The sequence below is a fragment of the Felis catus genome, chromosome D3, assembly GCF_018350175.1.
Source record: "Felis catus isolate Fca126 chromosome D3, F.catus_Fca126_mat1.0, whole genome shotgun sequence".
In the NCBI taxonomy this organism is placed as follows: domain Eukaryota; kingdom Metazoa; phylum Chordata; class Mammalia; order Carnivora; family Felidae; genus Felis; species Felis catus.
In genome coordinates this window covers 68,159,225-68,185,440 of record NC_058379.1, presented here as the reverse complement: position 1 = coordinate 68,185,440, position 26,216 = coordinate 68,159,225, and the positions used below count along the sequence as shown (strand labels likewise).

General features: G+C 52.3%; 1 protein-coding gene across 1 annotated transcript in view; it reads left to right on the top strand.

The window, feature by feature from the left end:
* The window catches only part of ZBTB7C (zinc finger and BTB domain containing 7C), a 353,805-nt gene that overhangs the window by 53,082 nt on the left and 274,507 nt on the right, over positions 1–26,216 (top strand). The window contains exon 2 of the mRNA XM_023241972.2: positions 17,328–17,555. The gene's annotated coding sequence lies outside the window, so the exon portion shown is untranslated. The remainder of the gene's footprint in view (positions 1–17,327; positions 17,556–26,216) is intronic.

The following is a 26,216-nucleotide window of genomic DNA, read 5'->3' as shown; positions in this document are numbered from 1 at the left end:
TTTGCTGTGGGGTGGGGCCATTAGGTGCTGAGGGGTGGGCCGGGTTTCACTTCCAGGTTGCAGCATGAGCCCTCCTGTGCTGGCAGCACGGTGGCACCATTCGAGGTGGTGGCCCCTGCATCAGCTTGAGCCCTGAGTGACTGCCACAAGCACCGCACATGGCTGGTCATGGCTACTGCGACACAACCTAGCCCCTCCTGGCCGGCACAGAAATGGATTCCATGTAAAATATGCAAATGAAAAGGTTGGCGTGTTAGCGGACATGTACCGTGGACATGAAATACACTTGTGTGTCTTCGGGCCCCGAGATTTCGGAGCTGTTTGTTTTAACAGCCTACCTGATGAACAGCGGGGAGGTGGGGAGGGCCTGATCGGGGGTCGGGTGGAGCAAAGTCTGAGTATCGATGAGAATTTCCTGTGGCCCCCCAAAAGCTCCTCGTGTTGGCAGTCACCTTCCGTGCCACTGGGAAAGGCCAGGCCCGTTTACTGCACTGCCTGGGGCACCTGGTGAGGATTCCCCGGACCCTGTGACCCACAGACTGAACAGGCTTGTTTTCCTCGGAGCTTTTCTTTGTCTCTGTTTCACTGTCACCTCTTCTATGTGTCAGCATCAGGGCTCTTGAGAGGCAGAGGTGAGAAAGCGTGAGCTCCGTGTCCCGTTTCCCAGCTGTGTTTCTCCGGGGTGGGGGTGGGGGTTGGCTCTGAGCGGAATCAACAAGAAGGTGAAGTTTGTCCTTGTGACACTACCCTGGTCCCCACCCAGCCTCTGCCCCCCCGTTGCTCTGGCCCCTTCTCCACCTGTTTTGCAGGTGGCTGTTTGCCTCATATCAGGATGTATCCATTCTCTCTCCCCTGTGGGACAGACCTTTGAGTGTGTTTCAAGGTGACAATCTGGTAATTTGGTAGATTAATCTCTGTGCATGTGCTAATGGAAGAGTAGGGGGACTGTTCCTTCCTCAGACGGTTATTGAGGCTGCTATGTGCCCAGCACTGAGCCCTAAGCACTAAGCGGGGTGGGTTGTGACTAATGGCCTGGCTCTGCCTCCAGGCCCTTGCGGTTCAGTGGGGGAGGGGCGGGGCTGAGCGGGCAGTGTTTAGAAATGTGGTGCAGGGTGATGTGTGTTAGGACTCTGGGTGGGATCCAGGCTGTGAGTGCTGTGGAGGCCGAGACAGGGAGACTGGTGCCCTCTGGTCGGGAATAGTCGGGGAACGCCAAGTCGCAGCCCTGGGCCTCAGTTTCCCCATCTGACAAATAAGGAATGTGGACCCACTGACTGCTTTGCAGATTACCGATGATAAGAGTTAACAGAGGGGCGCCTGGGTGGCTTAGTGGGTTAGGCATCCGACTTCGGCTCAGGTCACGATCTCGCGGCTCGTGAGTTCAAGCCCCACGTTGGGCTGGCCGCTGTCAGCCCAGAGCCCACTTCAGCTCCTTTGCCCCTCTTTCTCTGCCCCTCCCCTGCTTGTACTCTCTCAAAAATAAATTTTAAAAATTAAGAAAAAAAAAAAAAAAGAGTTACCAGAGGAGACTAGTTCAACACCAGGATTCCCAGGCCCCTCCTACAGATCCAGATCCTGTGAGTCCGGAGTGGGGGCTGGGAACTGCCCCCACTCCCAGTTCTGCCTCAGGAGACGGGACACTGTGGGCTTAGCCTGGGCTTGGAACGGTGTGGGGACTTGGAGCGGGGGGGGGGGGGGTCTTTGAGATGGCCAAGCACTTGGTAGGGACACTGGGAGACAGGGACATTGTTATACTCCAGCTGCTTGCTGAGCAAGAGCATGGTGAGGATGGGACCCCCAGAGAGCCCTTGGGAGGAGAGCTGGCGGCCGCCTGGCTGCTGGAGGACACATTTTGTGTTCAGCCTTAGCACGGTGTAGATAAGGCTTCGGGCTGCCGGGAAGGCCTTCTGAGCAGATTCACTTCGTGATTCTTCAGAGCAACCACAAGAGCCGGGTCTCCACGAGAGACCAGTGCAATGGGCGGCCTCCACCGGACCTGCTCCCTTCCTCTCTGGAAAAGCCTGCTGATCAATTCAGCAGGCCCAGCAGGGAGGCTGAGGATCCTGTACCTCGGTGGTTCTCACACTTCCTGTGTGTCAGAATTGCCTCCAGCTTCTAAAAAGGGTGCCGGGGCCCACCTCCAGAGTGTCTGATTCCAGAGTTTGGGAGGGCGGCGGTGGGCAGGGCATTTGCATTCCTAAGAGGTTGCCAGGGGCTGCGCTGCCCTGGTCCCCAGGCCACGCTTGGAAAGCCAGTGCCAGCTTCTCAGCCCGCTAGCCCGGGTGTGGGGGTGGTTTCTACAGACTCAGGACCCAGTCAGGAAGGAGCGAAGGCTTTACAGGAGCAGGCCCCGTGGAAGGCCTGAGATGCTTCAGTGAGGAGCTCAGACTTCCTTCCACGATGAACTGGGAGCAAATCAACAGCAGCTTGGCTCCCCAAAGCAGACATCTGGAAATGGACTGTTCTACATTTTGAAAAACAGATTTGCAGCAGTAGCTCATGGCCCGTCCGTGTGGCACGATCTCAAGGCTGCATCTCAGGGATGTGTCTGTTGTTACCTCTCCCCCACCACCCTATTTCTCCCCCACAGTTCTTGAAATTTCACCGTTAAAGATTATATCCTTGTGTTCAAAAATACCACCCCTGTCCAAAGGCTCATGTCAGGAACCAGAAATGCCCAAGACGGAGAGAAACTCACCTGCGTGTCCCCTGCTTGGCCCCCTTAGAGCGGATTTAAAGTCAGTCTTCTCTCCAGGCACCAGTGGGCAGGAGACCCAGGACAGATAGACTTGGATATACCTGGAGGCAGGGGGGCCGTGTGAAGGCTAGGTGTCCTCTGTTGCATCAGAGAGGAAGCAGGAGGCACAATGGACATAGGGCAAGCCCTCTGAGACTGGTCAACAAGAACGTTCCGGCTGGTGTGAGGCCAGAGGGGCCTGGATGCCCATGACATAGGGGGGCATCAGCGTGCATGGGGGCTCACCATAGCTCGGCCCATCTCCATTCATTTCTGTGGAACACAGAGGGGAGCGTACTGCTCTGTTTCTGACCAACCCCCCCCATACCAGCCTTCTCCTTTTCCGGCTTAACTGGCTAACAGGTTGGAATTGGTGCTAGATTTGCAGTCAGGAGGCAGGAAATAGCTGTGCCTCTCAAGCCATGTTCCCAAGTCCATTAGATACGTGCGCTCCGCAAACCGTGTGGGAAGAGGAACGCCATCGCAATTGTATTTGGGGGTGATGAGTGACAGCTCGCTCTCGGGTGAGTCCTTCAGCCCGGTGATTAATCACCTTCTTGTTTGCCCATTGCAAAGTCAAGTTTTCCCGTATCCGGTGGTCTCTGAAAGGGAGAACAGGGTCTACAGGGCACACAACGTTCCAACAGAAAACTGCGGTGAGCCAAGTCGTTAATTGTGTTCGTGTTGAGATGGGTTAGGTCAGCCTAAAACACCTGCTTGTGTAAATGGGCCTTGTAGAGAGACGGCGTTTTGCCCGCAGGTGTGAATCGCACAGGTGTATTTCTAGGCAACCCTGCCCCAGACACTGCTGTCGTAGGATGATGGTGTCTGAGAAGCGGGAGTCTGATTTCTGCTATCAACCGAATGTGTTTTGTTCCACAGAATTCACGGGGGGGGGGGGGGAGGAAAAGTTGGGAGGCCCAGGAGGTGGCTTGGAGTGCCGATAAAGCCTTTTGGGGGTGGGGGCCTCTGTCTCCACCTCTCCTACCCGTGCTGTGAAGGAAAAGGCAAGGGTGGTCCTTGGGCCTGACCCCTTCCAGGCCGTGTGATGGCTGTGGGCAGGCCATGTAACATGCTGTTCCTCTGTGCTGACACTGAGCTGCAGTTATCAGGGGTCACTGAGAAGATATGCAAAGAGCTAGGAGCCAGTGGATCCCTCTCTGTATAGGCCAGCCCCGCCCAGCAATCCCTGTTGTCACAAAGGGCCGCTGCCCTTCTAGAAGAACCTGAGTGCATTTTCCTGGAAATGCCTAGATTAGGGTCACTGCATGGCTTTAACATCAAAGATATGAGGAATTAGAGGAAATTGAGAGATGGGAGCTCTCCTACAGCCCCAGAGTGGGTCAGAGGCCGGGCCCAGGATGCAGCCCAGATAAAGACTCTGCCCACCTACCCCCCACCCCCCTAACACTGCTGGTTACAAAAAGCCTAGGGAAGCTCCTTTGTCAATCAACAAATCTGGGGAAAGGGAAGGATTGAAAAGGAGTAAGGTTTTCTGCACAGCTAAAAGCTGTGGTTTTAGGCAATGCTGGTGCATCTTGATGTGGTAAACAGAACATTCTATTTGGAGTTAGAAGACCTGGAGACGGCTGTCAGCTCAGCCCCTTTGTTACCTGGGTGATTTGGGACTTGAGCTGTCCGCACCTCAATTTTCGCATCTGTAAATCGGGTGTGACTGCCCTTACTTGTCCCAGGGATGCTTCGAGGATCAGGAGATACCGCATGGGAAGCTCTACGCAGACTGTAAGACGCAGCAAAAGCAAAGGATTATCATTGTAACCGTTTCTATTTGCATATTGCTTGTAGAATTCCAGAGAACTTCCTCATCTTGTCTCTTACTGTGCAGCAGGGCCCTAGATCTAGCCTTCCCACTCGCGTGCCCCTCCCCTAGCTGGCTGAGGAGCCAAAGAGTGAACCTCCTCTTGGGGGTGGGGATTTCCTCAAGGTGATGCTTCCACTGAAAAGAGTGCCTCAAACAGTGGGCCTTTGGGGCCGGGCTGGCATTTCAGTCCAGGAAGCCCTGTCGGAACCCGTCACCTAACACGGGGATCGGATGCCCCAGAGCCTACATCAATGGCTGGCACTCACTAGGGCTGTGAACGTTTGTGTAGGTTGGTGGGTGACATCGTTAGGGGAGGTAGCTATGCTGACTTCTCCTGGGGCTCAGTTTCATTCACTCATCAAGCAAGTGTTGAGAACTTAGTGGGGATCAAACACTGTGGGGGTTCTGCCTCAGAGTGCTCACAGTCCGTAGATGCCGAGACAGTTGGACAGACAAGGTTCCACTTCAGGGTCAGAAGCACTCTAGGAGCGTGCTTTGGGGCGCCTGCTGAATCCTGGCCGGTGGCCTCCGGGAAGAGAGGGACCCTTGAGCTGAACCTAGAAGCCCAAGTAGAGGTTGGATAGAGGTGAGGAGGCAGGCTGGGCAGAGCGCATAACACGTCTACTTCTTGCCCCTCTGGCCAGGCAGGGCCCCTGAGGCTCACTGTAGAGACTTAGATCTCTGCTCTCTCCCCTCCAGTCTCCCCTGTGCTCTGCCAGAGAACAGTCTCCCAGCGTGTAGAATTCTGGGTCCTGGGCCAGAGCCTGAGCTTGCTCTGTTGGGTGGAGGGGTGGGGGGCGGGGGGCAAGGCCATGCTGGTGGGAGGAATGGGTACTTCGGGGACCCCCCTGATTCAGCAACTGCTGCTGTGAAATCTTAATCACTCTGATCAAAGGTTTCATGTTTTCCGGAATAAGTGATTTCACTTATCTTTTAGATCGCATTTGACTTCAGCGCATAAAAGGCTCATTCAATTTGAAGCAACATCTCCACCAGGAATGGATTAACAGCAAGAAAACGGTTCTTTCTTACCACGGGTACAGCTGGGACTTTGGAAACCCAAATCGCTTGTAATCTCCTCTTGGAGCACATGTGGAGAGTCCCTCCTATAGACGGTGTTAATATGCTGTCCCCCCTGGGGAAACCTGTTGTCTCTCAACCTGCGGGATGTCCATGCAGGAGGAGCAGTTTGGCTCTTCAGGAGGCACAAAGCCACTGCTCTTTTGAATCCTTTGAACTTGAGCCCTCCCTTCGCTGGCTGCTGGCTTCGCCCTCCTCTCTGGTCCAGCCCCCGTTACTAAGAGTCCAGGTGCTTGGGAGCAATGGTGACCCCCAAAGGCTTCCTGAGTCTCTCCCTGGAGTGAGCACTGTGGGAACACGGAGGGAACGTAAGCCTTGAGATCCCTGCTGCAGTGAGCTCACTCCTACAGAGGACGGGGGGGGGGGGGGGGGCGGAGGGGAGGGGGGGGAGCCTATGTGTAAATTGGTTCAGCTCTACGGAGGGCAAGTCAACAGTAGCCGTGAAATTTCAATGCACACGTCCTTTGCCCAAGAATTCCACTTCCATCCCGCAGGTCTAGGTACAGATAGGAAAGGGCATATGTGCAAGGCTGTTCATTGCAGGGCTGTTTGTAAGAGCCGGGGATTAGCAAAAATATAAACGTCAGCGGGAGATGGGGTTCATCAGTTGTAGCGCAGCCATGTGGTGGACTAGTATGCGGTCGTAAAAAAGAACAAGGGTGCTTTTGTATACCGACCCGGGATGATCTCACAGGTATTATGACAAGAACAAGATGCAGAACAGTACGGGGGTGTGGTACTGCTTGTGTAAACAACAGGGTAAAAATTACAACATGTATAGTCTCATGGGCATAAAGTCTCATGGGATAGAAACACAAGGAAATATTAACAGGGGCCTCACACGGAAAAAGACGTGGTCCCTGCCCCAGAGGCCTCCTGGAAACTTTTGCAGTATCTCCACTTCCCTTTAAAACTGGCTTCCAGGATATGTGCACTGTGTCCCCCGCCCCCAACAGTGGCCTGTCGGGCATGGCATTTCTAGGACCTTTGCCACCTGGGGCCCCAGTGGGCACGACTTGCCCTCATTCTCCTGCTTGTGGCCAGCAGCCTGCCTTGAACACCTCTTGAGAATGTGGGTTCTGCTCCGAACATCCCTCCTAAAAGCACTTAGGGTGGGCACCGTTCATTTGGGCAGCGCTCAAGGACCCGGTGACCCTGGCCCTCTGCTCTGGGAGGTGTGTGTCCCACCTCCCCTCATGAGACCCCTACACCCCCTCAGGCAGGGGTCCGCTGTGGTTTACTGTCCACTCGTCATCTCAGTAGGGCCAAACGTATAGCAGGGACTCACTAAAAGCCTGATGGATGGAAGCATATATGCGGCCCCTATAGTTTGCCCCGGGCAGTGCCGGGTAGGCATTAGGAAGGACGCGAGAAACAAACAAACATTGGAAACTCGGTTTTTGAGCCTAGTTTATAAAGAGGAAATCTATCATTGTTCTCTGCCATTTCCTTTGTCCATGGCCATTTCTATAGGAAATGAAGGCAAAAGGCTCCTCCTTTAGCCCTCCCTCCTCTGTCATGTATTGCCAGGGCGCTGCTACTCTTCCATTTGAAGGGGCCACCAAGCTGCAAATAGGTGCTTCTCAAGTCCTGCCAGCCGCCCTGCAGCCAGCACCACACCCAAAGCTGCGCCGAAAGCGCGTCAGACTCAGCTGCCCTCCCCCTGCAGCTGTCTCCCCTCTCCTCCCTCCCTCCCCAGCTTCCAGTGGCTTCATCTCTCAGCCTTCCCCTCCTGGCCAAGTGCGCTGTGTGTGTTTGACCGGAGGTGCGGGGTGCACAGCCAGGTGACACGCGTGCACGCTGTCACTCTTGGAAACCAGCCCTACCGGAGGGAGTAATCCTGCGGCCCCGTCTCAGCCGCTGCACGAGACTTTGGAGCAGTGTTTTTATGCCGGGAGACAGCAGGGCCTCCTAGAACAAAGCAGCCGGCAGCCACTGGCCTTGCCCAGGGGAGGAACGGGGGTCTAGGGTAGTGTGGCAGCCAAGGGGCTCATAGCTAAGGATGTAAATGTAGACTCCCCATTTATGAGCTGTGTGACCTTGGATGCTTTCTCTTTCTGGGCCTCAGTTTGCTGGTCTATAAAAATGGGAGTTGGTCTCGGACCTGGGATCACACTGGGATGTACAGAGTTGGGACCGAATTCTAACCAGGGCTTGCCTTCTGGTCTGGCTCATGTCGGCTCCGCGTATACACTTCCGCTGGTGAGACCAGCTGGCGAAGCAGAAGTAGGGGCCAGTTCAGGGGTGAGGTGCCCTGATAATTGACTTGACCTCTCCTTGGGAAATGCCTGGCTCCTGGCGGTTGTCATTATTTTGCAAAGTTTGTGCTATTTCACCATCTTGGCTCATCTTTTTGCTGCCAGGCTGCTTCCCGGGCCAGATCCAGTGGGGATGTGGTTTTGCAGAGGCCCCTTTCTGACAGGCGTCAGGGTGAAATCGCGGGTCAGGTCCGGACTGGTCAATCTGCCCTCACTGATGCCCCGGTTATCCATCACCCCACTTGTTCCCTAAGCAGCCTCCCCCGTGGGTCTCCCAGGCCACCTCTGCCCCCATTCCCTGCCCTTTCTCTTGCTGACCTCAGTATTTTGCAAGCCGTCTCCCTCCTTGGTCTCAAAGTGGCTTTGATGTTTCATCCCCAGAAGCTTCCCCCTCCCGGAGTGGGCAGCCTGGCTTTCCACCAAGGCTACCTTTCAGAACTATCCATCACCAGGCTTGAAACTCCGAAATTCTCTTTTCCGACCATGACCTCCAGGCTCTCTGCTGGCGTCCCCTCGAGATTAGTGCTGTGGTGGGCTCCACTGTGCACAGAACAGGACGTTCACATGTTCCGGAGGCATGTGTAGGGTGGATGATGAATACAGAGTTGACTGGTCAGATGGGAGAAGAGGCTTCTGGAGGCCGGTGTGCAAAGGGGACACAAGAGCTTGCCGGGCGTAGTAACTGGCTCCCACCTGGGATGGAGGGGCAAAGGCAGAGGGGGCGTTGAGGCTTCACCCTACCTCACCCGGGAGAGGACGAGTGGGCACATGGATTGCTCTCCTAGCTGTCGCTGGTCTAGGGATGAGCTTGCATCGGACCTGATGCCTCCAGGTGGCTTCCTGGGGGAGGCAGGGAAAAGAAAGCCTAATTGGGGGACTTGTAGCATCCTTTTGGGAAGAAGCAAGGCAAAGGCACACTGAAGCTTGAGGATCGGTTTGGAGGAGGTGACATTATGGACATACAGAGTTGGGGTTAAATTCTAAACCTGAGCTCGCCTTCTAGTTTGGCCTGTGTAGGTAATAATGTTGGCAACCCTGACGGTCTAGTCTAAACCGGCATCTGGGAAAATCATCCAGTGAAGCAGAAACAAGTACCAGTTCAGGTGTGGGGCCAAGAAACAGACACTTCACGTATCCAGAGATCAGCCCGCCGTCACCCCTCCTATCCAGAACAAAGATCTTAGAGTGAGGGAAAAGTGTCTCTGGTCACTGAAAGTGGCTGAAGCCCTGGCTTCTTGTTCCTAAAAACCCCTCCACCCGACCCTTTACTCAGAGCCCCATGGTTGCCCAGCCCGAGAGGATTCTAAGCTGCACCTTAGAAGCAGAGAAGCTTCTATAGGCAGCCATACCCAAACAGATAGCATGAGCTCTGGGAGCCTCCCTGTGGGAAGGGGCAGATAGACAAAGAGAGAAAAACCCACGGTGGGGACAGATCCCCCAGCACAGCAGAGAGCCTCCTGGAGATAACAGCTAACCATGAAGACAAGCTTACCTTACGTTACCTTACATACCTTACCTTGCAGCTCAGCCACCGCAAGTGCTTTCTGGAACAACGCTGGGGAGGGATGTACCCAACAAGTGTTAGATTTTATATCCTTTGCCACAAACGGAAGAGAAGTATATAAACGTTTAGAAAACTAATTTGTGCAGTAGCGTTAAAACGAAACACACTTTGTTGCTTGAAGGGGCAATGTTTTTAGTTGTCTAGAAAACCTTCGTATGTGAAATACCTCATCTGTGTTGCCAGATAAATGGTGATTTCTGTTTGCATCGTGGAGCGTTAGGAGCAAAAAAGACTACGAGATTCCACAGACCCACTGAAAAACGTGTATAGATGACGTAATTGAGGCTCAGAGATGGGAAGTGATTTGCCCAAGTTTCCAAAGCCAGTTGTTGTCAGAACTGGGCCTCCAACTTGGTCCGCTAGGGAGCCAAATGAATTCAGGGGCTGGGGAGCGGGCCTGGATTCAGACCCTGTGCCTCAGCCAGGAGCAGCCAGACCAGGGCTGGGACCTCCTCCCACCTCCCAGAGGTAAGAGCCAAGGTCTAGATGGGAGACTTGGGGAGGAGGGGGGGGCTGCTCGAACATCTGCCCAAGGACAAGTTGAAGAGACCCTACCCAGAATGGGATGTGCGTCCGGGTGGATGGAGGGGTGTTCCTGCCAGGATGCGTGGGGCAGCCTGGGGGCGAGGAGCTGGAAGTGGTGTGGATGTGCCCAGTACATACGTGAGTCGCAAGCATCCCTGGCTGGAGCGTTTGACTCCTGTTCTAGAACAGCCCACCTCCAGGTGGTCAGGAATTGGTTTGAAAGGCAGCTGATGGCCCTGACCTGGGAAACACAGAAGAAAATGCCCAGCCCACCTTGTCGCCTTGCAGGAGTCAGCTGCTAGAGTCTGGGTTTTGCTTTCTCTTTCCTGCAAGAGAGGCAGAGAGGGCTCCGAGCCTGGTCTGTCCAGTGCAGCCTCTTACTGAACATCTATCTACAGCCTTCCTATTTTTACTCTTAATAACCATAAGCCCGGGGTTACCAGGGTCCTCTTGTTGCTATAGTGAGAGGTGATAGCGCCAGCCTTCCAAAGCGCTGGACCCTTGGCTTAGAGGAATAACAGAATCTGGGTTGCTTTATTTTTGGGTTTGACTGAGAAGGTTTAACGCACCATTTTCCAGCCCTTGCAAGCAAATGGCTGTTTGTGCTCAAAATACACCAAACCTCAAGAACACAGAGTAACTGACGGTTTGGGGACGTGGGCAAATAAGAATAGGTAGAAGGTACTTTTTGAATTACAAAAATGGTAATAAAACTTCATTAAGAACACCTAGAAAACGACAAAGAAATACATGTGGTTGCATTACTGTGTCACGGCCCTCGTGATCCTGAGTTGTAGCCTTACCAGCAGTTTTCTTAAATGTGCCTTTGGCAGAGTTAAAGACGTAGAGTGTATGTAGTTGGCAGTCGGCTCTTTCAATTAACATGGAGTAAGCATCTTTCTGTGTTCCTTCGTTATCTCAATCAGCATTATTTTGAACGTTTATTTATTTTTAAGACATGGAGAGACAGAGTGTGAGTGGAGAAGGGGCAGAAAGAGAGAGGGAGCCACAGAATCCGAAGCAGGCTCCAGGCTCCGAGCTGTCAGCACAGGGCCTGGCGAGGGGCTCGAACCCACCAGTCGTGAGATCATGACCTGAGCTGATGTCGGACGCTTAACCGACGGAGCCACCCAGGCGCCCCTCAATCAGCATTATTTTTGTTTGGATAAGGTCATGTAATTTTGTAAAACGTTCTCCTACTTTTCCCCTTCAGTGGGTCTCTGGAATCCACACTTGGTCTCCATCGTGCCACCTCTGTCAAAATTTTATTCCTTTTTTTGAGTTGGATAATTTGTCTGCCTTGTCTCTGTCCCCACACACACACACACACACACACACACGGATTTCCTCCACTCGACGGCCCTGCTAATCAAAGAGTGATCCCAGACCAGTGGCATGGGCCTCCCATGGGAGCTTGCTAGAAATGCAGAATCTTAGACCACCCCCCCACCCCCCCACCCCGCCGGGACCTCCTGAATCAGAGTCTGCATCTGTATTTTGACAAGATCCCCAGGTGATTCATAAGCACATTAAAGCTTGAGAAGCACTGATCTGAAACCCATTTCCCCATGCCTCCAGGATAGAATCCATGCTCCTGGCCAGGTGCACAACCTGCTGTGTGGAGACCACATGGGGAGGAGCTAGGGGGTGAATAAGGAAGGGCCAGATCAGCAGGATAACTACAGGTGGTGGGCCACCGTGGGCCAGGAACCCTAGAGAGGTTGGATCGGCGAGATGGCGGGTGGCGGGAGGGGGGGGCGGGCTGTGAAGGAAGTTCTAAATGGCAAACCCATGGAAGATGCAATGTGGAAAACAGAGGGCCCCACTGGCTAGTAGAGGCAGGACTGCGGGCTGGGGCCACAGCAGTAGCTCACTCCAGCTTTACAGATGCAGCAGCCGAGGCACGGAGAAATTGAGTTGCTTGCCCAACGCCACAAGCTATTAGGTGGTGGAAGTGGGGGTACAAACCTGATCCAGGGCCCAACCCTTAACTGCCCTGCAAGGCAGGGCAGGGTGGACGATAGGAGAAAGAAGAGGATAAAGGGATGTTAAGCTTCTACAGTGAGCTGGGTACTTTTTCACTTTGTTATATTTAACATGTACATCCTCTTTGGAAGTGGGTATTCTTACCCCATGTGACAGATGAGGAGGTCACTTTGCATCAGCGATAAGCAATTACCTGAGTTCACATAGTTGCTGACAGCTGAATGCAGGGTTTGAACCCAGGACATTTTGGAGACCGAAGTGATGCTCTTTCTACCCCGCACTTCATCATCAAGGTGTGGAGTCAGTCTCTTCTCTCAGAGTAGTTTCTCTCCTTGCCGCCCACTTCCCGCTTTTAAGACCCCATTTCTGCCCAGGGACACACTCCCCTTGCCCATTCTTGGTGGGGAGAAATCCACGGCAAGTCCTAGATGTTTTCCTTCAATACCTAAGGTTGGGAGATGCCAGGACTCGGAGGTACCTGGTTTAGCATTTGATCCAGCTGGAAACTAAAGCCCAGAGAGCCCAAGTGACTTGCCTAAGGTCACACAGCCAGCTTGTTAGAGATCTGAGACCCTGACTCTGGATTCAGTGCTCCTTTCATGACTCAGAGTTGTATTTGTGCCTGTCGTCCTGGGTGCCGAGGGTCAGTGCACAGCCAAGCCGGTCAGCACCAGGCTGCTGGATTGCTAGAACAGTGCAAGTTCAGCTTTAAACTTAGCCTAGAGGGTGGAATGGATAAACTTTCATTAGAAGAAAAAACTAATAAAAATAATATCTGCTTATCGTTAAAAATGCAAGCAGTGTGTCTAGAAGCACCTGAGAGCACCCCTTCCTGTCCCTCCCCAGCCTACTCCCCAGGGGTAACCACTTAGCGCTGTCTCCAACGGCTCCTTAATTTTCCTGCCAGCGGTTGGGTTTTGTAGGATCCACGCCACAGCAAGGCTATTTTTAACAAGCATCCCAGGCTTCAGGGGGTTGAGGAGAGGGGAAGAAAAAATATTCCATTTGTATATTTTTAATCCGTGCGCATTTGAGCAGGCAGTGGCTTTCCTGTGCCCACTGCCAAGGGTTGCGGGCAATTGATTAGACTTTCTGGATGCAGGGCAATCCTTTCTCTTCCCTTAACGAGGCTGGAAGGCCTGGGAGGGGTTCAGGCGATATTTCTAGGGCTGATGGCTGTCTCAGCTGGCTGCCTCCTGATCCTGCCTGCCTGCCCCCAGCCCTCTCCCTCCCAGCAGCCTCGAAAATCCTGGCTGGGTCTCCCAGGGCAGAAGAGGCCTGGGAACCTGACTCTCTGTGCCAGGCTCATATTTAGAAATGTCTCCAGCCAGAGGTTGGCGTGTGTCCCGCTTGGACTCTGGGCAGGGGGTGCGGTCACATGTGCTGCCTTCGAGTGGGCAGATTCTGAGTGGGCAACAGCCCGCTTTGAATATAAACACACTCCTTTTATGCCGAGGAGCTGGCATCTGAGCCTGTGCGCTTGGGCCCTGGACGGGGGCAAGGACTGGTAGCCGGATGGGCAATGGGGGAAGGGAGAAAGATGTCATGGGCTTGACCTGGGCAAAATGGTGGTGGAGGAGGGGGGTCCCAGCTCTCTACCCCACGCACCGTACCCGCAATCCCACCCTCTGTTTTCTGTGCTCCTTCTCCAGGTGGCTGGAGCGCCGCCCCTGCCCCTTAGGGGGCCCACAGCCCCATGGGAGCCAGCCAGTGTCCTGACCTGGGCTCCCCTTTTTGCCTCTAGAGTTCCCCGCTCTGTTCAGGGGCAATCCTGGGGGGCAGCGTGAGCGGGGTGAGGGTCAGGCTGGATACGGGGCCGCCACCTGCCGCAGGGTCTTGCTCCAGCTCTCTGTCTGAGAGCAGCCCGCCCGTCAGCCTCTCCAGATGGAACGTGGAAAATGTGGCCCTGACAGCCTCATGCCTGAAGGCTCGCTCAGCACTGACCACAAAAGGTTCTGGGATTTCTAGCCCACCCTGCTTTCTCTTCCATGTCAGCGCGTGAGAATGGGAATTAGATCGAGCGATCTTGACCTTAAATGGTAGCCTCCTGGGGGGGAATAGACATCATGCCCCAGCCCTGTAAAAACTCCCTTTGCTTTTAAAACAGGTCCTCTAAGGAGGGGCAACCTGGTTCATTCATCTCGCCTCACATATTTAACGAGCACCCTCGGAAGTGCAGACCCCGTACAGGTACCGGCCCCACAGTGCTGGTGGGGGCTTCAGGTCTCCTTCCATCACACCTCTCCGCCCTTTGCAGGCCTGCCCTGGAGACCAAAGTGGCTTGCTCCACATCAGCCCTTCTGAGAGGAGGCTGCCTTCCTGCAGCCTAATCTTCAGAGAGAATCCACATGCAGAAGCAGGACTTTCCTCCTGCGGCCTGAAGCCAAGCCCCTGCCAAGCGCTCAAGCTCCTGGCTGGGGGCCCCCACCTCTCCCTGTGCCATCCTCCCTCCCTCTCCCCACATCTCAGGGAAGAGGGCTCCAAGCAGTGGTCAAGAAGGCTGAGTAGATATTTTCTTTGTTCCTCCCGGGAGCAACACGGTAAATATGCAATAACGGGGTGAACGGACAAGCAGATGAATAAGCACGTGAGCGAATGAACGAAGGAACACATGGAGAAGCGGGCTCAGCTCCACAGGAACTTGGAATTCGGAGGAAAAGACCCGGGCATGTAGCATGGTAGCGCTGTGGGACTGAAGGGGACCCTAGGGATTGGGCTCCCCGCCTTTGGATGGGAAAGGAAGTGCAGGCTCAGAGGCAGGAGGGGCTGCTGCGAGGCCTCAGAGACCGCGGAGGTCAGAGGATGGTGAAATTGCCCAGGGCGAGTGAGATCCGGAACCGCGTGCAAGGCTGCCCTACTTTCCGTCTGCCGCTGCCCTAAGTGTCCCTCGTCCTTGGGAAAAATTGCCTTTTCATATGGTTGGGAGTGGACGGCACAATTTTTCTTCGAGGGTTAATTGTTTTGCTGACAGCACAGATAATTAGGAATGAGAATCCCGGAGTGAGGGCGACAGCACCATCTGCTGTGAATGTGGTTCAGCCCCACCTTGCAGGAGGGCCCGAGAGGCCTCCTCTCCTCACCCTCCCTACCCCCAACAAGAATTGATGAGCTTTAGCTGTTTGCCTCTGGAGCTACAGCTGCCAGGTGACCATGCAGCCAGCAGGATAGGCCGGTGACTGGCTTCTAAGGGGTTCAGCGTGTTCTCCTTCCCCCATGGCGTTCCCTGCATGTCGTAGGGCTCCCTTAAGAGCTCCAAGGTTGACTGAGGACCCACTGGGCTGCCTGGGACTCAGGGCTAATGCCAAGGGGATGCTTTTCTGTTCTTCCCATAGCCTGATGTTTGGAGGTCTGGTCTGCTGTTGACTGGAGGTGGGCGTGTGGGTCCGCACTGAGCTATGTGGCTGTCGTTGGTGTTGGGGTGATCTTCCTGCCTACCCTCTGTGGATCTGCCACCTATCCTGGGTTTCTAGGCCCCGTGGCCTGTGCTGCTTGCTCTGGAAGGAGTTGGCCCCGTCTTCTATTGCCAGGTAGGAATTTCCAAGTCGTGACGTTCTCCCTGTCCATAGAAGCAGAGAGCAGCTTTGGAATCAGGCAAGGAATTCCATTGTCTAGGGGCAGATCTTTCTTCATCTGGGTGGAGCATTATGGTTTTTCTTCCCATTTCTGTTATTTAGGAATATGTCACATATACAAAAGAACATACGAATGCCTACATGCTTTTTGAAGGTAATAATAGTAATTGCCTAGTTTGTTCAAAGGTGCTTTTAACCCCCAGTGATGCCTTGCCCAGAAATGTCTCGCAGGTGGGAGCTATAGAGAGCCAGGTCCCCCAGGAAGCTCAAGGTTGGCTGAAACCCTACCCCACCCCCAGAAAGCTGTGGCTATTTATCACAGCCAATTTCCTCTTTGCCTGAGCTGCTCCCGTTAGCAAGGAGCCTGCACATTCCTGTCTTCCTGTTTATCACTGTTCCCTCTGTGTTTGCTCCTCCTAAACCCTCCTATCAGGGAAGAAACCAAAGGCATGACTGTTCTCTTCTGCCCATGCTACAGTAGCAGGCCAAGCATGCCTCCGTTCTCCTCCCCTTCCTACTCCTCTTGACCCACCATCCCCCTGAGGTGACAGGAAATTAACCTAGGACCAGGGAGCTTGCTGGAAAGAATGATAGTTGGGAGTCAGGAGTTGCTGTCTTGGCTCGCTTACTAACTTACTGTGTGATCTTTAGCAAGATTCTCAATGTCTCTGTGCTCTGTTTCCCCATCATCAAAATACCCCTTTATGTTGCTGTTGTGAAACAAATAGGTCCAATGGATGTAAAAGCAGCTTGAAGGGTATTAGTCATTATACGTGTTGTAAGACATTGTCATCATCGTGCTTACAGAATTCATGGGACCTCATGTCCCTGCCTTCCTTTGCCACACTCATCCCTGTCCATGGTGCTACCCCTCACTGGTAGTGCTGGCTGCCCTGGTGGACGCTCTCCACCTGCCACAGCCTCTTCTTAGAAATGGGTTCACTGAGGCTCAGAGGAACCCAAGGTCAGGGTGGAACTCAGGGTCACAGCCATCCTGGGTAGCAGGAACGCTCTGCACCATTAGAAGCGGAGGCCATGACTGGTCAGAGGTACGGGGCTGTGGCTGGCATGGACCCAGTCTCCAGAGGTGAGCAGGCCTCCATGCTGAGTGGGGTAACTTCCAGCTGGGGCTTTCCCACCCCTTAGAGTGTGAGCTGTGGTCTTGGCTCTGAGATGGGAACCCAGTGGAGCCAATCTGGGTCCCTCACTCAGTGAGGTTTGCATCCCCACCCTTGCCTCTTGCTCTGAGCCCAAGGGCTAGGGAAGGAGGTTCATAATAAGCCACAGGTGGGTGGCCTTCCTGGATCCCCAAACCACAGCGCAGTGGAAGCCTCACCCCAGGGGTGGTGGAATGTCCCTGGTAGACATGTCTATATTCTTTGTGCATCTCAACATTGGAAGGAGAGCACCAAGTTCTCTCCTCTTTCCTGGGGCAATGAGGTGTTATGAGCTGAACCCTGAATAGTAGGTAGGATGAAGGGTGGGTCTTTCAGGCAGATAAAACAAAATATACAGAGGTAAGAAAATAGGAATGAAGGGAGTGTGTGTGTGTGTGTGTGTGTGTGTGTGTGTGTGTATGCACACTGAGGCCTGGGAGCAGGGCTGGCGGGCGGAACGTGGGCAGTGAAGACCTGGCTGGGGTAAAATCTATATAATCACCAGGATCTGCAGGACCTAGGAATAAAGAGCAATAAGAGGATGGTTGGAAAGTTCTAGAACAGTTAAAACTTGGACATGTGTTTCTGGTCATGGGAGGTGACAGACGCCACTGTTCTTATTGCAGATCCCCTCTGAAACAGCTGGGAGCTCAGAACGTGTTGCCACCTGTGAAGAGCGGGCCAGCCAGGAAAGCAAGAAGGGATGGAGTGGAGCCCCGCCAGGGCCTGAGGAGTGACCATAATCCACAACCGCCGGACCTGGAGCCTCCAAGTCAGGAAGGCAACACAACCAGGGAGACTCAAGAAGAATCAATGCTTCGGCCCCCAGCGACATGTACACGGTGTAATGACAGGTAATGAACCTGGGGCTCATCTATCCTTTCTGAATGATGTGGCAGGTAGGAGAATACATCAGCCTGCAGTAGACATAAAATGTCAACCCTCGGAAAGATAACTATGCAAACAAAGTGCTGTAAGGCCTGATAAGATGATAGATGGGTGCTTTATAGTTATTAGTTTCTGCCCCGTGCACTTGCTAGAGCCAGGCACTGGAAGATTTAGCATCAGGTAGGTTCACTTCCTAGGCCTTATGGGAAGGCCTGATGCCTTTATAGATGGAGCACTGCTTGTTTGAAGAGCTCAAAGTAACAAATCAAGAAGTCATTATTCCCCACTGGCCCCTTGGGAAGCCAGGAGTTGATGCCGGTGGGGAAACAGAGGCAGTGAGGGGTGCAAGAGCACTTTCTTGTATTCAGGAAGCAGAGATACATGAGCGATAGATCTGGAGACCTCACTGGTTGGGGAGCCTTCCTGATGGATTGAGATTTCTTCAATGATAGGGTGAGGCGATGGGTTGGTATTTTTTGTAGAAGAAAGGACAAGGGGATTTTTATGGCTCCTTCCATCCCTCCAAGGGTGCTAGATCAAGTAGCAGATGTCAAGGGTCCCTGGGGAAGGTCATGAGCAGGCATCTGAGGAGCACAGGAGGGGGCTGGCAGATACCCTGGGAATCTCAACCAAGCAGTTGAGCCTGGGAAGTCAACCAAGCAGGAAGTATCAAACAGGTCTCCGGAGCCTAGAAGGTGGGGTTCTGAGGCTAGAAGGACAGGGAGCCAGTGGGATTGGAGACCCCAAAGCTGGTCTTTGCTCTATATGTCATACAGGGTAACACTCTGGCAACTTTCACCTTGGGGAAAACGGCAGTCTAGGGCAGAAGCAAAAATAGCTTAGGGCCTTGGGAAACTGACCAGAGCAGGGGGGGAGAAGGACCAATGGCCTGGGGCAGGAGGCCCAAGGAGGTGTGGCAAATTCCATTCCAGTGTGGGCCAGTGTCAGAATCCATAGGGTCAGGCCAAGGGGTGGGGAGGGGCAGAGTATTAGGACTTCTGGGTGGCCTTGTTCTAAATCAGGCAGAAAGAATAAGATGAGGAAGGAATTCAGAAAGCTGAGCCCAGCTCTAGGAAATGGGTCAGCCACAGGCACCAGGCAGGCCCAGGACTTAGCTCCTGTGTATATAAGGAAATAAAAGGGGGGTAAGCTCCAGGGAGCCCAGCAAGTATAGCCCAGCACAGCGGCCTGGGGCTGTGTCTCTGGGTACTGGCGCTGCACTATTCACGTACCCTACCTCTCAGCGGGGAAGGTGGTCAGTGTATCTCAGACTTGCCTGTGGACCTGGGCAGGGCTGACCCTGGAGGGCAGGTGATAGGGGCAGAAAAGGTTCAGCTTGCATGGTAGTATGTGAAGACTTTCATCATGTGTGTGGCCTCAGGAAAGGAGCGACAATATGCTTCCTGATCAAGTCAAGAAAGGGCAAAGGACCAGGTCTATGAGAAGGTTCTCAACCTATTTTAGCAATATTGCCGAGTACCTGTTGTGTCCTGGGTTAGGTGCCAGCAATGCAAAACTGTATGAGGCATCTCTGCCCCCAAGGGGGGGGGGGTATGGGACATAGGAAAAAGAATGGCAGCGGGGACAGAGCCAAGACTCCAGGAGCCTCGGGCTCCCATCTTCAAGACAGGGACCATGCTTTCTCACTCACAGGCTGGTTGGGAGCATTAAATAAAACAAAACATGCAAAAACACTTAGCACAGCAGCTGGCACCATAATAAGTGATCAATACATTGAGTTCACTTCCATTATGCTGCTCTTGGAGGAGCTCACAGTCTGGCAGGGGTGGGAGCAGAGAAGCCCGGGAGAAACGCATCCTGATTCCCAGGGCTTCACATTGCTCCAACGGGGTCTGAGGCATGGGCTCCGAAAACCTGGTTGTGAGAATTTGTCTGGCTGTGGAAGATACAGTTCCAGGTGGATCCAAACACTCAGAAATGGTGACCGTGTTCAAGTGCTTTGGCAGTTGCTGGGCCCAGGGGTTCTGTACAGGTACCGAGTAGGATAGACGGCAGGAAGGGAGGTGCCAGGGATTTACGGAAGTGTTGAGAAGAGAAGAGCCTGGAGACATCTTGCCTCCTCGGCTTCCAGGGCGGTTCCTGGGAGTGGGGCAGGGTGAGCTGGGTATAGAAACCAAGACTTGGGTCCTGCCGCAGGGCTGCCTAGGACAGCCTGAGCCCCAGATGTAAGCCGCACACACGATTTTAAATTTTCTAGTAGCCACCGCAAGAAGGTAAACACAAGCAAGTGAAATTAATTATAATAATGCATCTCATTTGACTCAAAAGGCCCAAGTATTATCATTTCAACATGTAATCAATATGTAAATTACTAATGAGATACTTCACATTCTTCTTTTCATACCAAGTCTTTGAAGTCCAGAGTGTACTTGAGACTTACAAATACCCCTCAGTTTGGACTAGCTGCATTTCAGGTGCTCAGCAGCCACATATGGCTTGTGGCTACTGTACTGGACAGCTCAGGTCTAGAATCTGGAATTTCTTGCCAAGGGGCACCCAGGGGCCCGGTGTATCTTGAGCTAAACGACAAGACTTACTGTTATGTCCTCTTCTTATGGTAATGTATCCCTGGGGAAATTAGCTTGAATAATCAGAGATGTCTTGAATCACTTTTTCTAGATGGTGATTTATGTTTTCTGGAACCAGCCCTGGTTATGGGTCCCCCCCCCCCCAGCTGGTCTTAGGACCCCAGCATCCGCTGGTTCAAGGCTGACCTCAGGCAGTTCCTAAAACTCTCTGAGCTTCAGAGCCTTTGTTGAAACTGGCACTGATCATTTCTATCTTGCTGGGTAACTAGGAGGACTGGATACAATAATGAGTGATTATTCTGTGGCATTTGATGTCAAGAAGGGATCCTTGTTATTTTCCTAAATCAAATGACAACCAATTTGCGTTCCCCTGTTGGCTAAGTCTGGCAAGTTTCCTAGCAGGCATTTCTGTTGTTCTGTCTGTTGTATGAGAACGATGAGGATTTGGAGGTCAGGAAAAATGGGGAGGGAGGCGAGGCCTGGACCCCTGCCCACAGCGGCAGTGTCTATCTGTGGTCTCACCTTATCCGGATCTGTGTGGTCCTCTGGAGGAGGCAGGCTCTGCCGACAGCTTGTGCCCCAAGTCAGCTCTGCCATAGGGAATGTTGGGGCCCCTAGGCCTTCACCTCTAGGGTTTGGACACCACCAAGGTGCTGTGTTCCAGCGGAGGGAGGGTTTCTGGCCTCTGCAGGACCCCTTCCCTGAGCCATCCCAGGCATCTTGGGACCCACCCCAGGGATCCTACCTCAAAAGCTGTATTTCCTTCAACGTCTCTGTCTCCATCCTTCCAGCTGTGGCCTTTGAGACAAAGACCCACCTCTACCTTATCACCCCCTGTTTTCCCCAGCCATAAAAATACGGATAACTCCCTCCGAGGGCAAGGGAACCCATTGCTACAGAGTATGGCTGCTCTTTCCAGGGGTGGGGAGTATTTTATGAACGACATCTGCTCTAGCCACTGGCCCCCAACCACCGTAGAACAGTGAGGTTTGGTGAGAGTCCTGCCACAGGGAAGGAGGTTTAAAGAGCGCGTCTGCAGGAAGACCCCATGTCCCCCTGGCCTTGTGCGGAAGGAGCAGGACGAGGAGGTGGAGGTCAGTGTCAGTGTCAGCTGCGCTGGGATCGTGCAAAGTCTACAGAACGAACGAGGGTCTCCAGGCCCGGGGACTGAAGCGGTGTCTTCAAGGCTGGGTCAACACTTGATTGTGGGTGGCGGGGTCAGCGGTGCTTTGAAGCTCACCGCGGCGGCCTGTGGGGCCCTGTGTTGCTGCCTCTCTAGACAGGGGGTCCTGTCCCCTGGAGCAGCTGGCTCCTGCTTCCTGCTGCTTCTGCTGGGGCCCGTGTTCTCAAAGCTGTCACGAATCAAAAAGGATCCTCCAAACCAGTGTCACTGTGACTTAGCATCTATTTTAAGAGGTGACCCGTGGCACATTTGGAGGACAGCGGGGAGGAGGTTTCACAAAATCAAGCACATTTAGACAGAGAGGCAGCCATGGCCCTAAGTTCATTGGGTGACTCTGTTTATTGGGCCTCACCTTCCCCAGGCCTTAATGTTCCCATCTGTTAAATGGGCATGAGGAAGCCTACTATGGTGAGGCCAGGTACACGTGCATTTGAAAAGTAAGAGGCACTCTGAATCATAACCACCAAGGATCTGAAAGTATTACGGCAGCACCCTTTTCCTCACTAACTCTTTTCCTTAAAATTAGTCTCTCTCTTGCTTCCTGGGGACACACAGGGAATAGTTTCTGATATATCTTCCGTGCAGTTTTGCAGCAGGGAGAGGCAGGCAGCCACATTGCCCTTGACTGACAACCTTCATATGGGTATTTAACAATTTTAATTTTTCATGATTCCTCTGATAAAAATAGTGCCGACTAAAAACAAATACATTTGTATTTTCCATCTCCTTAATTAGTTTCTAATTTGGGGGTTCTTATTAGCCTAAAATCATCCCACTGAAATGGTCCTTGGATGGTAAAAAATGTGCAAACCACAATCAATTCTAGAGAGATCTTGGTATTTAATTATGCTGATTGGAGCACTAGAGACCCCTGGTAACATGAACCTCTCAGAATAAGCTTGATTTGTGTAATTTGGTTTTTAAAAATTTTGGATGCATATTTATCATATTCAACTATGTGTTCTTGTTCTCCTTGAGATTCGACTCATCTTGTAGGAGATGGGTGGAGGAATCCACGGGCTATTGAGACCCTGGGATTCCAGCTGAGCCCACGGAGTTGCTGGTGGGGTCCGGCCTGAAGGGAGCACGGGGTCCCCAGCTTGGCTGGCCATTTAAAAATGTCTTTTCTTAAAAAAAAAAAAAAAGGAAAGGTTAAGGGTCACACAGAGACAGCCTAAGAAACGGTATGCTGATAGAATTTGGGAGGCTGAGGGGTGCCTGGGTGGCTCAGTTGGTTAAGCATCAGACTTCAACTCAGGTCATGATCTCGTGGTTTGCGAGTTTGAGCCCCGCGTTGGACTCCGTGCTCACAGCTCAGAGCCTGGAGCTACTTCTGTGTCTCCCTCTCTCTCTCTCTGCCCCTCCCCTGCTTGCTCTCTGTCTCTTTCTCTCTCTCTCTCAAAAATAAGTAAACATTAAAAAAATTAGAAAAAAAAAAGAATTTTGGAGGTTGACGGTAGGAGAGACTCTCCCATGAAATCCTAGAAAGTGGGCAAGTCTCAATGTGTTAGAGATGTATCTAGAACCAAATTTTAGAATGTGCTATAACTTTGGAGGCACCGGGAAGACCCAGTTGCTCAAAAAGTTGTCCAAACCCATGGGTTAATATCGGCTTTGCTAAAAGTTGGACAACCAGATGTAATGTCACGGGAAGGACACGCACCGCCCGTGATGTTTGCTTGCTGTAAAGCTGAACCTAAATCTGCTCAAGCCTGTAAATCTAACTACCGTTTTATACACGAACTAGAGGAACACGCAAAGACACCATGGAAGGTGGCTTTGCCATCACCAAAGCCAGACCAAGACCTCAGGACAAATGCCCCCGTTTTGCCAATAGGATGAGGAGGGGGAGTTAAGGGGAGGTACAGGGGAAATTATTGCAGATTACTAGAGTAATTACTAGAGTCTCAAGAGTCTTAAGAGAGACACCAACCAAATGCACTCTGTGGGTCTGGTTTGAGTCCTGATTTGGGGCCTATCTGCCACAGATGGACCAATCTGAGAGAATCAGTGACGTTAAGTCCAGGATGGATGTTGGATATCCAGGAGTTATTATTAATTTTTTTTTAAGGCGTGTGATATCGTGGCTGCATTTCATACTGAAGTATTTACAGATGACATAATAGGATATCTGGGATTTTCTCTAATATGATCCAGATAAAAAAAAGATGGAGCAAAAATAGCAGATTGTTGCATATCGTTGAAGCTGGTTTGGTGATTGGTGATGGGCAAGTAGGCATTTATTATGCTCTTCCATTTGTGCATATTTGGAAAGTTTAACAATGAAAAGTATAATAATAATAATAATGAGGAGAAGAAGGAGGAGAGGAGGAAGAGGATGAGGAAGAAGAAGTGTCTTGACTAGTTGACTGAGCCCTGAAATTTCACCATTAGAGCTTCATTCGTCCAGCTTAAACCTTCCTTCGTCCATAACATACAGCTTCTCCTGGGAGGGCGAGTCCCCCTTTAGGAAAGTAGCAGTGGGTCCGTAGAACGTTTTCCAGTGCAGGATACCACAGGGGTCTCATGCAAAAGAGTTCCAGCTAAGGTCAGTTTGGAGAAGGCTGTACTGAACTCAGTCCAAGCAGATTTCTTCAGAGCCTTGATTATGCTGATAGACACTGTGCATCTTGGGTGAGGGTGGGCTATAGCAATGCAGTGTGCCCTCAATTATGTGCTTCAAAGGAGAGAGAAACCTCAGCCCCTTCAGGGAAAGTCAGACGAAGATCAGGAACCTGGGTTCCAGAGCTGTTTCTGTTTACTAACTAGTCATCGGTTAATCACCTAAACTTGGTCTTCTTTTCTGTAACCTAAGCTTAGTATCACCTATCAGATATTTACAAGAACAGGAAAGAGCTTCATACGCGCTGTAAAGCCCAAGACCAAAGGTTAAATCGTGTGATTTTCATTTGGTGCCACTTTCTGAAACTCGGTCCATGAATGGTTGCTTGGAGGCTCGTGGCTCTGTATACAGGGTGTGGCACACATCACCTCAAGAAGGGACTGTGGTGGGTGTCACGTGCTCCAAAGATACAAAGGTAGTAAAAACAAGCTCTCTGCCCTTGGGGAGGTCACCATAAAACTGGGGAGGCAGTGAGAATAACCAGTGATGGAGACTAGCGAAGCCATCTAGCCCTCAGGGCAAATGAAAGGTTACAATTAAGAGGAAGATGGGAGCACTCTTGGCTGGTTCGTGGCACTTGACCTGGGCCTCGAAGCTGCTGGAGATTTGCACGGGCCACCCCCTTGTTGGTTATGGATCACTCAGCTGGAATACTTCCCTGCCTCCAGCCTCCACACGCCCACATTCTGCAGCTGAGCACATAAGCCTTGTTTGGATTATGGCGCTATCTCACGTGGGGGCCTAAGTCCTCCCCATCCGGAACAGGGGTCAGTGCTCCCCCTGCCTGGCCCTCCCAGCCACTCCCATCCTCTCTTCCACTCTGTCTCCACCTCTTGTTTCTGTCTTCCCACCGGAGCCCAGAAGAGCTGGGATTACTCATCCCATCCACACTCATCACTCCTGCCCTCTCTTTTAAGTTAAAAAAAAAAAAAAGTATAAACCACAGAAACAAAGCAATAAATTATGAGTCAGAAACACCCAAGCCTTCATGTGGAAATGTTTATCACCTTCAGATCATTCCTTCGGGCAGTGAGAGAAGACAACCTGAGTGGGAATCGTGCGAAAGGTGGGCAGCGGTGGTTTAAGGAGAAGTGCTGGCCTGGTTTCTGAGATGCAGAGAGCTGGCTGGGGGGCTTTGACTCCCCTCGTGGGGTGTGCATGCAGCTATTTGGGATGTGAATAGCAGTCAAGGGCACTTGTTAACAGAGAGCCCACGCTGCCCTTTAATCTGCACGGCAGAAATGAAAGAAAAGGAACCCAGAGAAGAACAGGGCTGGGGTGGGCACTTCAAATCAACAAGGAAGCCAGCTCTGTGCCACGCAAGGATTCAGAGACGTGTAGGACACATGCTGTGTCCTTAAGAGTCTGCGTGGGCAGAGCTCAGCCCATTCCTGGCACGTTTTAAGGCTCAGAAACCTGTTAGTACTGATATTCGGGGGAAGGACTTAGCCAGTGCCTGGCACATAGTTGCCCCTCCCCCCATGCCATGGCTTTCATAGCAACCACAGACCTCAGCTTTGGGATCAGAGAGCCCTGCTCTTGAGTCCTGACCTCAGCACTTGGGCAGGTGACTTAGTCTTCCTGAGGCTCAGTGTCCTCTGGTATAAGATGGGGTAGCCATGCCTTCTTCCCAGGATGGCTGGGAGGAGGAAATGAAATGATCCAGAAAGAATGATCCAGAGTGGGCCCTCAACAACTTTTAGTTTTCATCTCTACCTCTTCGGCCACTGACAAGTAACAAGACATCTGACAAGTGACCCTGAGCCTCGGTCTCCTTATCTACTAAATGGAAATAATTAGATTACCCGCCCTGTGAACCTCACTTAACAATGAAGAGTGAGTTTAGTGGGCAATGTATGTAAAAACATTCCAGGAGTAGAAGGAGTTAAACATTTAAAAAATGTATTCGTGTGTGTATTCGTGTCACGTATTCACCTCTACAAACGCACACATGCAAACCATACTCCGAAGAACTCCCAGAGTGGCAAAAATGTGTCCACAGCGTGGTACAGGTGGTGTGGGAGGGAGGCAGGTAGCACCTGACTCGAAACTGGTTTGCCTCGTGCGTTTTGGCTGGTTCACTTTCCCAGAGGCTGTTCGACCCACTTTTCTGGCCCGCCGCCCCACTCTGCTGGGATATAGGAGAAGCACGTGGGGCCAGACCCAGCAGATCTGGCATCCAGCTCGGCCCCTGAAACTGCCCTATGTGACCCTGCGCGAGTTGGGTAACTGCTTCCTCAGACACAAAAATGAAGGCTAAAAACTGCCGGCC